Here is a 13364-nt window from a genome sequence, read left to right as displayed (position 1 = left end):
TCAGGATTGGGGAAAGGTACAGTATTATTCTCGAGCCGCCGTGACGTGGGCAGCGTGCTAGCATTTAGTCTTCACTCTGGATTATGATCCTAGCCCTGGCAAGCAATTTCCCCAGCTCCTTATCTGACAACAAGCGAGTGTGTAAATACCAATGGCTGGAGATGTTTAAGTGCCTCAAACATTATTGATTTGTTGGCTGTTCTAAATTTTCTTCCCAGTTCAGATCTTGTTTCCGAATTGTCTATTCAGGCGGTTTGATCCGTACCTCTGATACTAAAACAAAACAATAATTTTTTTAAAGGTATTTAAGATGAACCAATTGATTTGCATATAAATTAAAATTACGATGCTTTGCCTATTCCGGTATTTTATAATCATTTAGAAATTAGTACTTAACCACTTGAGCTAAAAGAATATATAAATGTCTGTATTGATTCACTAATGAATTACCTAATTAAAACGTCCCGGGGATGTTGGGCTCTGGAAAGATTGTTAAATCAAGACATATTAGGGGAGGGATGAATCCTGGAAGGGTAACAGACCAAGGTCTGGAACTCAGAACGGAGTTTCCGGGGATTCGGAGATTTAATTTTGGAGCACTGGTTCTTGTCTGTTGTTAATGATTTTGTGCTTGTTTGTAAATAAATGAAGTGGAGGGAGCGCTCCGGTGGCCGCGGTCGCTCAGGCCCTTTGCTCTGGCAGGGACCTTCCAACTCTAACCCAGAAGCTCTAAATTTGGGGAGCAGCTGGGCCAGCCCCGGAGGTGTGTGTCCCCGCCGGCGGCCTGGCCAGCCGCCCCCTCTCCTCCTGCCCGGCGAGCTGGCTGGGCGAGCGGCGGCAGCGCTCGTTCTCCGCGCGATCCGAGAGCTGGAACTGGAGCCGACATTTAATAGATATGCTAACTGAGCACTTACCTTCGTCCTGAGAATAGGAATAAAAGGTAGCTCTTCTTAAGAGAGGCGGCGCAAAGGCACGCTAGGAGTTCAGAAAAGACCGGCGGCGGGAAATCTGTAGCCTGGGGGCTCGCCAACATCCCCTTTCATTTCAAGCACTTATTGATTTGCTGTTGTCATCTTTGGCGACGCAGAAGGACACTTGAAAGAATTTCTGATGGAGCTCTGATGTGAGAAAGGAGGTGACCTACCCAGACTCTCACCAAATTCTTAATTACCACATCAACTGCTTTTTTTTTTTTTTTTTATCCCCCACCCTACCTCCTTCCCCCATAGCAACTAAGGTTGCTTATTCTTAACTTTTAATTATTCAGAAACTTCCTTACCTCTCATTGGCTTCCCCTTTGCCGCTGTTTTCTTTTGGAATCTTCCCCCCTCTTTCCCATGGTTGGGTCTGTATATTGATCCCTCTGACCTTTGGCACATCTGGGCCTTCTGAAATCTCTCAATCTTTTTAGATTTGAGGATGGAAGGCTCCACTCTCTCCACTATGTGCACACACTCAGAGATATGAAGACTCACACAGACTGCCCTCAAACCCTGGGGATCTAACAGTTGTTCCCTTTTCAGTTCATCTCCTGAAATCCGAAATGCCTGCCTGATTTTAACTTGGATACCACTCTCCCTTGCCCATTCCTTTTTCAAAGCAGTTTGAACACATGTGCAAATGTGCCCACACATCTCCACCTATATTCTTTGCCAAAATGTAAATAAAGAGGAAGTAATGCAGTAGATTGGTATATAGATTGCATCAGGAATTACAATCCCCAATTTCAGGATTCCTCAGTCAACTCTGGCTATCATCTACAATGAGTCATTCCAAGCAGGAGGCCCATAGGAACTTGCACTATGGGACGACAAGGGAAGACACAGTAAAAAGCAGAATAATTTCAGGATCATTTTATTAGAATGCAAATTATGTTTCTGGGTTTTGTTTGTAACTGCCTAGTTTTAGTAGATGCAGACTTAGACAGGAAAAAATATGTCACCATGGTTATTGGTATTAGAGAGGAGAAATAGTTTGTGCTCACCAGTGAAAACAAGACATTCCCACACCCCACCAGGTCTACAACTTTCAGGGGTTTACCCTCATTAATAATAGGGGAAAGAATAAGATACAACTGCTTTACATATTTTATGTACATTGACCAATCTGAGTTTCCATTAAAAGTAGCTATACAGAATTTCTTTTAACTTCTGATAGCAACTTTGGGAGTAAGGCTATAGAGACACACTAACCTGGGTAAACCCCTTGAGTTGACCATTCCTGTAAGGTCAGGAGTATCATATCGGTTTTGCATGGTCTTTTTGGGTGGTCTGCTGGGGTTTGCAAGTCCTTACTAGACCTGACACGGTCGTTTGGGTCTACATTCATTGTAGGCAAGTTCAGTTGCTATGCTGACTTTAAAATAACCTTTAACGCCAGCATCATCTTGCTTTTCAAATAACAAAAATCTTTAGTTTAATATACAAAGCTCCCTGTTTTCAATTCCTTGAGAACTTCCATTTTAATTTTTGCGAGTAGTAGTAATTTGTATTCCTATTTGAATTCCTTTTGCTTTTGGGGGGAGTGGGTTTGTTCCTCTGTCACCATCATGACAAAACAAAAAAACCTAAAACCTAAGCTCTTTCTCTTATATAACAATTGGTACTTGGAATGCTTCTGACTTAGTCCATTGTCACCCTACAAACCTACCTTGCTAACTTTCTTGGAATTTCTAGCAAGAGTTTGCAGCAACTGGAACAACTTCTCTCTGGGAAGATATTCCCTTTGCTGGGCTCTCAGCTTCTGGAGAAAAGGACTTGAAAGCAATGAAGGAGGAAGGAGACACTGGAGGTTGTCACCCACTTCCTCTGAGACAAGCTGCAGTTCAGTGAAGGAACCGAGGCAGTAGTCAGACCTCCCCTGGAGGTTCTCTTTAAGTGCAGCACTGACTTTTCCACTACGGGATCCCAAGGTACCTGGTGCGTGTGTTGATTCCCCGTTGTGCCCTTTACTATGTGGTTTCATAGAATGTGGCTGGTTCAATGATGTTTTGTAGCTGTAGCTCTCCTACTTACCGTAATCTCAACGTTTAGTTTTGACGCGTTTAGGAGAGAGCTGCTGTGTTAGTAAGCTGTAGCATACAGAACAGATGAGACAAGTGGGGACTTACCAGAACTCAAATTCAGACATGCTTAAATGGCTTTGACTGTGTGAAAAGTCTGGCAGTGCTGCTGGCTCCCCCAGCTTTCTACTCTAAACTTCACGTGGACCATGAGAGAAAGCCTCTGGCTAATGAGGTATGATCATGTCTGGGCTTAAGAAATAATAGCATTTGTGCTGAGAACAAAGTGAAGTCAGGAAACCTGGTTGTATACACCGTGGTTCTGGTAATTTGAATGACTAACAATGGTAATAACTAATATTTATAGAATACTCAGTTTATTTAGCCATTGTGCTAAACATTTCTGTATTGATCATCACATTTATTACTTATACCAACATTTTAAGGTAGGTACTGTCATCTTACAAAGGAGGACAGTGAGGTTGGGAGTGATTATGGCATTGGCCCAAGGTCACCCAGCTGCAGAGAGCACAAGCTTCTAACCATTGGAGTACAGAGCAAGTAAGTTCCTTCAGGTCACAGAGGCAGTAATTGGCAGTGAGAATTTGAATCTAGGTTTGTTTGACTCCAAAGTCTCAAATATTAATTGGTACACTAAACTTGTGGTGAACGTAACTGGAGGACCAGCATCCTCCGGGAGAAGAAAATATAGAGCTTTTGTGTGGAACGTTTCAAAAACACAAAGGGAAGTGCAGAGACAAGAAAAGAAAATATATTAGCCGGGGGGTGAAGAAAGTCAGAAATGCTTTAAGTGCTAGAGAGGAGGACAGGAGAAATGATTGAATTAAAGAAAGCAGAAAACCCGATCTCCAGTATATATCCTGGCAGGGCATTCCAGGAAGAGAAGGATAAATTCAGAGATATTTCTGAGTAATAGGAAAATTAATTTTCAGATTGTCAGGTCGACCTGAGTCTAATATAAGATCTCAGGAATCCATTTTATAAGAACTCTTTTCCCAAAGATTCCAAGGGAGAATCAAATGTACAAATTAAGGTTTGAGTAGTTTTATCCTAGAAGAAAAGTGAGTAAGGACTGAGTAATAAGAACATCCGTGTTACAGGAACATGCAAGTTGAGTGGAGAGTGAAATCTAGAAGAACCTGTTAGGAATCTGGTTACTGTGCTGTCCCATGTTAGGCTCAAAGGAGAAATGAGATTTTACCTATCATTACCTACCTCTGTCTAGTTTGCACTTTAATATCTCTATTACTGTAGTAAAGTCATTTGAAATTTTAAGTGAAGTGATTTCCTGTGCTGAAAGAGAAATTTTGGGTGGAGGGATGTCAGGAGACAAATGAAGGGGAGAGATGATGATCCCAAGGACACAGTCTGTGGGGAGCAACACTGGACCATATCCTAATTGGTGGTAGAATGTTAGCCAGGAGAGAATACCAGAGAGCCTTCTACAAAGTCCGTTTAATCACAACAGGCCAGTTACTGAGCCCAAAGGTCATTCCCAATTCAAGTTTGTTCCATTGTTGAAAATAATCCAAAATTGACTGCATTGTGGCCTTTTCCAGAAAAAAACAGATAAATATAAGTGTGTATGGCTTCCCAGTTTTCTGAAACATAGGAGAAGAAGCAGTGGAAGAATCAATCCAGTTTCTTGGGAAAAGTTCTGTTATTTCTTTGTGCTTTGTGTAGAGTAAGGTGACCTAAGGAATGGGTACATATAAAGAAAAATAGTAAGCGAGTTCATTTCAAGGGGGATCTCAACTTGTGTTGTTATAGGAACCCAAACTATCTCTTCCGGAATGCTGTGGTATTTTCAAAAGTAGAGTTTGAGGGCATAGAGTCTTATTTTCTATCTCCATCATTTGGGTCTCATAGTTAGTATTTTTCTAAATGGGAGAGAGAAATTAGGATCCATAGGATGTAAGGACTGGAAAGGATCCTGAAAGTGCCCCCCTCCTCAGTCTATGTCTAAACTACTTCCAGAAAGATAGCCAACCACATTTTCAGCAAAGAGCCCCCTAAGGACTCTAGGTAATGCTTTCTGACGCTTCATAATTTCACATGTACACCATATATCTGTGTATTGATTGAACTCCAGTTCCTGAAGAGACTGATGGCATGTCAAGATCTCCAATTAATAGAAGACATTTCTTCCAGAGTCCTCCAAATATTTCCTGTCTTTTAACATCAAAAAACTATATGAAAATCTTATTAGCATCATTTAACAGATGGAAATCTGTGTCATAGAGACTTTTAGGGAGTTGTCCCCAGTTGCGTAGCATGCCACTGGAAGAGCTAAATTAAAAACAGTCTAAAAATTCTATGTTCAAGTCTTTCCTAGCAGACACTTCACTCCTCGGGGCTAGTTGTTGTTGTTCTGTGTGAGTAAAGTACATGTTTGGTTGTAACCCTATCTGTCCTTCTGTTTGTCTGCCTGTGCGTAGTTCATCTTTTAATCCATCAATTTATCTCCTTGCTTGTTTTCTAATACACCATGGGGTAACGAATGTTGATGAAATTTCACCCTTACCACGAGTGCTCCTTGAGTAGATTGAGGTGGTTGTCACATCTTTCAAACGTCACATGGAACTACCAGTACTGCTACTGTTGAAGTGCCGTGACTTTGTTGTTATTTGGAAACTGTACACAGACCACACCTTCTGTCGTGAGGGGACCACCTCCACTTATTAGCACTTTTGATATTTATGCTACCTTTTGGGAGGATGTTGACATTTTGTTCATATCACTCTTGAGGTTGTAACAACTGCCTTTTGGTTTGGATGTGTGTTTTCTCACAGGTGTGTTCGGTTTGTTTCTCAAGTAGTCTGACTTCAAGAAACTGAAGTCACTGATTTACTGAAAAATGTTTAAATTCCCTGAAAGAAAATGTTGGAGTAATCTTGGAACCAGTATGACTTCCCATGCATTGTCCCTATCCGAGTATAAACGTTCTTTCTTTTTTTCAAATTTACATATTCTAAAATTTCTTGATAAGTTCTTTTTCTTGAATGTAATTTATCAGTCAAAAGCAATAGGATTCTAACTCATCTTCTTTTTTGATATTTGCTGTCTTTATTCTCCCCTGAATTATCTCTTCTATTCTCTCAGAGATGCATTCATTGAGTGTTTTCATTCTTTTCCTCTCCCACCAGAGAGCAACTGTGAATTGTCTGGGGTACGCTGCCGCCTTGCAGTTCTTTATCCTTTTTGCCACAGATGACAACTCATCCCTCTTTTCCTCAAGCATTGAAGTCATTTTACTGGTTTCTGATTTACAAAAATCAAGTAGGATCTACAAAAGTCAGTAAAAATAAAAAACAATGCTTTTCATCTTGAAATATTTATTTGTTGTTTTCTTATATTTTTAGAAAGAATACACAAATCATACCCTTTCCTCATCCTCCACCCTCTCCAAATCCACAAGAATGTGTTGAAGAGAGAGAAAAAATCAAGAGGGGAAAAGGAATGACTGAGCTAAAATGAGAAAAAAGCAGAGGCGGGGGCTGGGATTGTGGTCCGACAAGACGATGCAGTGAATTTGCTGGAGTCATTTTGCGGTAATTTGTTAAACTGAGTTCTGGATGGTGGAAATAATATACCTAGATCTTTAATGGGCGTAAGCTCAGTTAAAAAAGAAAGACTAACTGGATCTTTTAATTATATGCAAATGATCACAGAAAAAGGAAAGAAAAGACAGATGGTTAAACTGATGTGGTAGGGCACAGGCTTGGGGGAAGATGAGAGAATAATAGTAGAATGGTTTGCACATTGACTTTAGGGGACTGTCTTTTGAGTCTTTTGTTTCCCAGATTGAACTTAAATAATATTACATTTTAAAATTGAAAATTTACTTCTAATTACAGGTGAAATTAACTTCTTACCACCCCAGACATTTTGTTACAATCTTTTGTATTGTAAGGAATGTAGTGATTTAGTTTAAATGTTGCTATCTTAGTTTTTCCATTAAACATATCTTTTGGAAGTTTGAAAACACTGGGAAAGTACATTATTTCACTGAAGAGCTGTAGCCCAATCAGTGAGCTGGCCCCCACCTCAGAGAGCTCCCAAGGTTTGAAGGAAGGCAACAGTGAGGATTTGGACCAGGTTCAAGGCTGCTCTCACTGGTTTTACTAGCAAACCAGTGAACCTGAATCTCCCACAGGTAAGGATATTTATGAGAACTCCTCAAAGAGGATACAGCTATCCCAGAAGTTCCAAGTTTGGTGCTCACACAGCCCATGTGGAATGAGGAGTCAGTCAGGACCGAGGAGCTGGAGCTGAGGTGCTGAGGTGCTGAGGTAAAAGTGTGGACCCCCAGGGTCCCCTCTATTACCATGGACAGGAGTCCTTGCTGACCCTGGGAACCTCCTTCTCTGTTCTGTTGATTACTGGGTCACTGGCCTGTGCTGGCCTGGCTGTGCCTTATAGACCTTGAAAGACAAACACACGATATGCGGAGTTCAAGAGTAGGGAGAAAAGAACAAAAATCAACATTTTTTTGTGAAATTAAGAAAAATAATAATTATCTGTAAGGAAGGATGAATTACTGATTGGGATAAAATTCATTGATTTTCCTTGATTCATTATGTCGAATTTCTTACCTCAGGTTAAAGCAGAGATCTGAAAACGGTGGAACCATATAGACCTACCCTTCAAACGAGGTCCCAAGAGCACTGTGAGACAACAGCCGCGTGTTTTCACCGCTGTCAGGTTCCAGCGGAGAAACGTTACTGTTGAGCGGAAAAGCTTCTCACTGTTTTGGAAGTCGCTGACTGTGGTTTTCATTATTATTTTGAACAATGGATTTTGTTTTTGAGGTCTTTATTCTTGTCAGAATATTTTTCTTTATATTTGTGTGCATACCTATAAAAAAAAGCTTATGACAAATAAGCTGTCATAAAACATTTAAGAAAGCTAAGCCAGATCACTCCACCCTACTTAGAAGTGGAATGATTAAACTTGACGATAGCGTTTTTGTTTCATTTAATTTTTAGCCCTTTTTAATTAAAAAGGACAGTTTAAAATAGATACATAATTATGAAATGTTCCCTCTGTCTATACTCTGTGTTCTATATAGAGAGAAATGAATGTATGTTTAAATATTCCCCATAGGAGGCCCATGTAAAGCATTGTGATTTTAGACCACGCTATATAAATGTGTGTATAAATATTTATGCACGTATATACACACATTATATATCAACATTTCCTGTAAATTCTATCTGCTTATAATTTGCCAACAAAAACAAATAAGAAATAGGATAAATAATAATCAAAATGGGAAAACTCTCTGATTCATTTAGAGAACTCAAGGATGAATTCCTTAAACACTTCCACTTTATTTATCAAAGATGTTGTCGCTTCCCTGGCGAGCTCCCATAGTTCTTGTTTAAGATCTAGCACAAAATTTAACTGCACACTTAATTCAGTATAGGACAAGAATTAAAATGTGAAAGCAATGCTTGCTATTTTCACAGAGCGTCCTCTGAAGTGTTGATGAATGGTCAAAGAACAGGCCATCCAGCAGACTCCGCCTGCCTCTCCTCATTCCACTGTCCTCCTCATTCATAGACGTGATTGTCCTGTAATGGTAACAGCTAGTTAGAATATATTTAATAAAGGACTGCCTCTTAATTTAAATAAGAGTGAACTCCCCATGGTAAGATTCTTAGTAACGATCATGAGGGAGCTTTTTATTTTTCCTCCTCAAGAATGCCTTGGTACAGGTACACATAATTGAAAAAGTCTATGACTTTATCTGAAGCTGACTCTTCTTTGGAATAACCTTAGTGAGAGTTAGTGAAAACCTCCTTGTCTCAGGCCAATTAAGACAATAAGTGACATGGTCTTGGGAAGAGTATAAAATGATATGTTGAAACATTTTTAGATGATGTATCATTTGCCAGTTCCAACCACTAGATCGTTTTGACCCTGGTAAGGTAAAAATAATCCCTTTTCATTCATCCTAATACTCTAGGTCAGAGGACGTGGCTAATTACTCTATTGTATTGAAACTGTACTGAAAATATAACAAATTTAGGACTTACGGAAAATTTTATTTCTCCCTATCAATATAATGTTCCATATGAATCTGAACTGTTGTGGATTATATTCAGCATCTTTTGCTACTTGCTTTTATATCTTATTTATAGGAAAAGAAACTGGAAATCTGGTTTGTTGCACTCTGTCATAACAGAAAGAAAACTCCTAAGTGATTTGGTTATAGCTTGTTAAGCAGGTTATCCCGTGTAAAACAAAAAGAGAAACCAAAACACGCCAGGTAGAGGAATGACCAGGCACACTAGTGAAAGTCTAAATTAAAGAGTGTTTTAAAAGAAAGGCAGTTTTATTTTGCTCAAGTATCCCTGTGGTGACCTGGGCCGGCTCCTGAGTGCTGCCTCCTCGGGTAATACTGCTGTTCCTGCTTCATTTTTGCAAGAGGGAAGAAAGAAATATGTAAGTAAGCCAATAGAGACAAATAAATGAACACAATGGACAGCTCTGAGAGCTCATTTGAACTAGTCAAAACTTCTAATCAATTGTCCATATTTTTATTGTTTTCAGGATAGTTTTAATATTAATGCAGTGTCAAAATAAAAATCATCAAAATAAACCATATGCTTCCATATGCTGTTTAGTCAAAGATTTAAAGATCTCAATCAGCAAGTTCTGTAATTTTACCAATAATCTTGAGAAGTAAGGAATGAGTGTAATTATTTCCATTATAAAGATGAAGAACATGGAATTAGCTAAGTTTCTGAATGATTACCTAGACTGCTTGCATGATTATTGCGTGCAGTACATATATGTAAGCTTTTGGAGGCCGTGGGCTAAATAGTATTCATCTTCATGTTCCTTGCACGATTCCTTATATCAATAATTGCTATTTGTTGAATAGAAGAAGAGATGGATCAAATTGACAAACTGTCCTTGTGATGAAAGTAATCAGAACTAAAAATGGCCTATCTGGCAACTTTGATAATAATAACTATGTCAGACTGAACTGTGGTTCATTTTTTTTTTAATGCTTCACTCAAGTCAAATTGTCCATCACAGGTCTATTCTGTGGGTCCCCCGATACATCTTATCTATTGGTTAATGGCTCTTTACCAAGCAGTACTGTGGGACTCTTTTATGTTCCTTTCTTTAAAATTATTTTGCAGTTAAATATTTCATTAATTCAGACTAATGCTTCTCCCATTCTCAAGACTGAAGTAATAAGGTTCTATTTTCAGAAACATACGTTTGGGTGATAATCATAGCTCGTGTGTAATGAGTATGCTACAATAAGTAATTTTTTACGTCGGAGCTATTATTGTCCCCATTTTGCTGATGAGAAAATTAAGACTTAAAGAGGGACAGTAACTTTCCTGTGTTATCACAAAAAGAGAGAGAGAGAGCAAACGGCCATAAACTGGGATGCAAACCTGGGCCTGTCTGACTCCGGAGCCCGAATGTTCACACTCACTTTTATCTGCCTCTGTTAGTGAAGAGTATCATCCTAGCACATGCACTTTGGGGGTACTTCACAATTACAGTGAGGAGCCATAGGGATATTTTCCTGGTTACAAGCTGTGGGAAAGGCTTGGGCATGAAAAAAGTCATCAAATATTAGCAAAAAAGAAGATTTCTTACAGAAAACATTCATTATACATCTTGATATCTTGGGGACAGGGGAAGTGGTCACAATAAGTGAGCTTTGGGAAGACGAACGTGACAATGGAATAGTCTTCTCGTTCTTAAGAATATGCACTTAGTCTGTCATTATTTTATTGAAGTCAGTCGTGGCTGCAGAGCAAAGTGAGATTCCAGCTTTCAGTCCGGCTTTGGTGAGAAACGGCGAGTCTATGCAGCGCTGTGTCCAGTCCTTGCGTGCATTTCTAGGCGTCTGATGACATTCCTCTTCCGAGTCAGCTGAGGGGGCCTCGTTCATTTCAACGGACTTCAGAACTCGCTTCTCCACTCCCACCCCCTGATCTCCTGTCATCTTTGTGCTCATATTAAAATATTCTTTGAAATACAATCTATAGTTAAAGACAAAATAATTGAAAGGCTTCTTCAGGTAACATTTTGATATGAATAATTTTAGTTTAATCAATGAACAACTGTAAATGACAAGTTCCTTGCCTGGAAGGATTATCAAGAGGGGAAAGAAAAGTGGAAAGCAGGTGAAAAGTGAACTTCAAACACTTTACATAAAGGTGTAAAGTCAGGTCTGTTTACTTTTACCTGGGCGGGGGACACAGAAGGAAACAACACATGCAGGCAGCTTCTGCTAAATGCCTTCCATACTTCCTTGAGCTGGGTCCCCACACTTTTCCCATAGACTATGTACTCTTATGGTTTTCCCATCTTCCACATGAGCAAACAGGTTCTGGAAGGGTAAGTGACTTGTTCAAGATCTCATGGAGCAGAGATCAATCTTTCTCTTCCAGCACAGTGTCTCCTAGCGTAGACGAAGTCAGATGTACCTGGTGGCAACTGGAAAGCTCTGCTTCAGATTAGCTACACCAGGTTTCTTTCTTCTTTCCCTCCTCCTTTTTCTTCTTTCCAGTAGGATAGCCTTTGTATAAAACAATCTAATTTTGTGAGGGCTTGTTGATTTTAGCATCACTGAGAGGTCCTGGGGTTGTTTTAGTTAATGCAATGGCTTATTTATTGATGCACTGAGGCCTCTTCCTTTTCTGGCAAAAAGAAGGCATTCAGCAGTGTTTGCTGAGTGAAAGACTAGCTGTGATAACATTACTTTTGTCTGTTTTCTAACTGTGTGCATGCTGGGCTTTAAAATATGCATGGAATGTTCTGTAGAATCATAAGATGTTGAGTTGGAAGAGTATTCAAAGAACATCCAAGCAACCTCTTATTTACAGATAAGAAAATGGAGGCCCTGCAAGGATAAATGAATCATCCAAGATCACATGTCTGATTGTTGACATTGTTGGCACAGGTACCTGGTGTTCTTTTCTGGTGTGTTCTTCAAGGCATCACTCTACAACCTCCATTTTAGTATTTTTCACGATGAAGTGAGGAGGTAGGGTTCTAAAACAGTGTACTACTCCATTATATCTTCCCATTTTTCTCAATTGTTCTTCTGATGGAGTATAGTAGGTTGGATGTTGGTCCTCCAAAATATATATCCCCATTGTAATAGCTGGAACCTGTGAATGTCAACTTATTTGGAAAAAGGGTCTTTGCAGATATAATTGTTAAGGATCTTGAGATGAGGAGATCATCCTGGATTATCTGGGTGGACCGTAAGTCCTGTGACAACGGTCTTTGTAACAGAAAAGCGGAAGGAGATTTGAGACCGACAGAAGAGGCAAAGATATAGAAGGGAAGATGATGTGAAGACCACGTGAAGATGGAGGCAGAGATTGGAGTGGTGTGGCCACAAGCCAAGGAAGCCAAGGAATGTAGACAACCACCAGAAGCTGGAAGAAGCAAGGAAGGACTCCTTCCTAGAGTCTCTGGAGGGACTGTGGCCCTGCCATCACCTTGATTTCTGACTTCATGTTTCCAAAACTGTGAGAAAATACATTTCTGTTGTTTTAAGCCAGCCACTCTGTGATAATTTGTTATAGCAGCCACAGGCAACTACATGGGGCAGGAACTGGCGTTATGTATATAACATCAAAGAAGTGATGCCCTTTCTATGGTTCCTGACTTCACAGACTCTAAGGGAGAGTGGGTGCTGCTGGTGGGAGTGCACAGCTGAAGAGCTTCAGGGGCAGATGAGTGCTTTTGTTGTGATATACACAGGCAATAATGACCTTTTGGCAAGTGACAGAGTTGGGAATATCAGGTCAAATAAGGTGAAGGAGAAAGAGAGGGACAGACCGTTCCCTGTCTTGGACTCAAACTCTTTCATTTGGTGCCCTCACACTGCTTCCTGGGGACCCTGAGCCCTTCTCACCAAGCCACTCACCCTGAGAACTCGCTTCTCCTTCTTCTAACCCCTCTCCAGCCTCTGTCTCATTTCCTCAGAGCATTTTTCCTAGGGCCGACCTCCACCTCCCAATCAATATGTTGCAAGGAGGTAAAGGCTGGTTGTAACTCATTGTTACCCTGTTTTAATAACACTTATCTTTTACAACTGGTTTTGGATGCTTTAACCTGAGGAGAGAAGTCAGGGGGGAATTTCATGCAGGCTCCACATCAGCCTAAGGGGGAGACATTTTGGAGAGAGAGGAACTTTCCTTCTGTCCTTCCTGTCACATCCCATTAAGGCCAGCCCAGTTCATGAGCAGCGGTTTCAATTGGAAGTAGAAACCTTAAATCTGAAAGAACAGAAACTCTTCCATCTAGGCTAGACTTTCTCAAGAATTTCTATCAATAATATACTGCTGCT

The sequence above is a fragment of the Equus caballus genome, chromosome 2 (assembly GCF_041296265.1).
Source record: "Equus caballus isolate H_3958 breed thoroughbred chromosome 2, TB-T2T, whole genome shotgun sequence".
Lineage (NCBI taxonomy): Eukaryota > Metazoa > Chordata > Mammalia > Perissodactyla > Equidae > Equus > Equus caballus.
Note: the sequence above shows the minus strand (reverse complement) of the source record.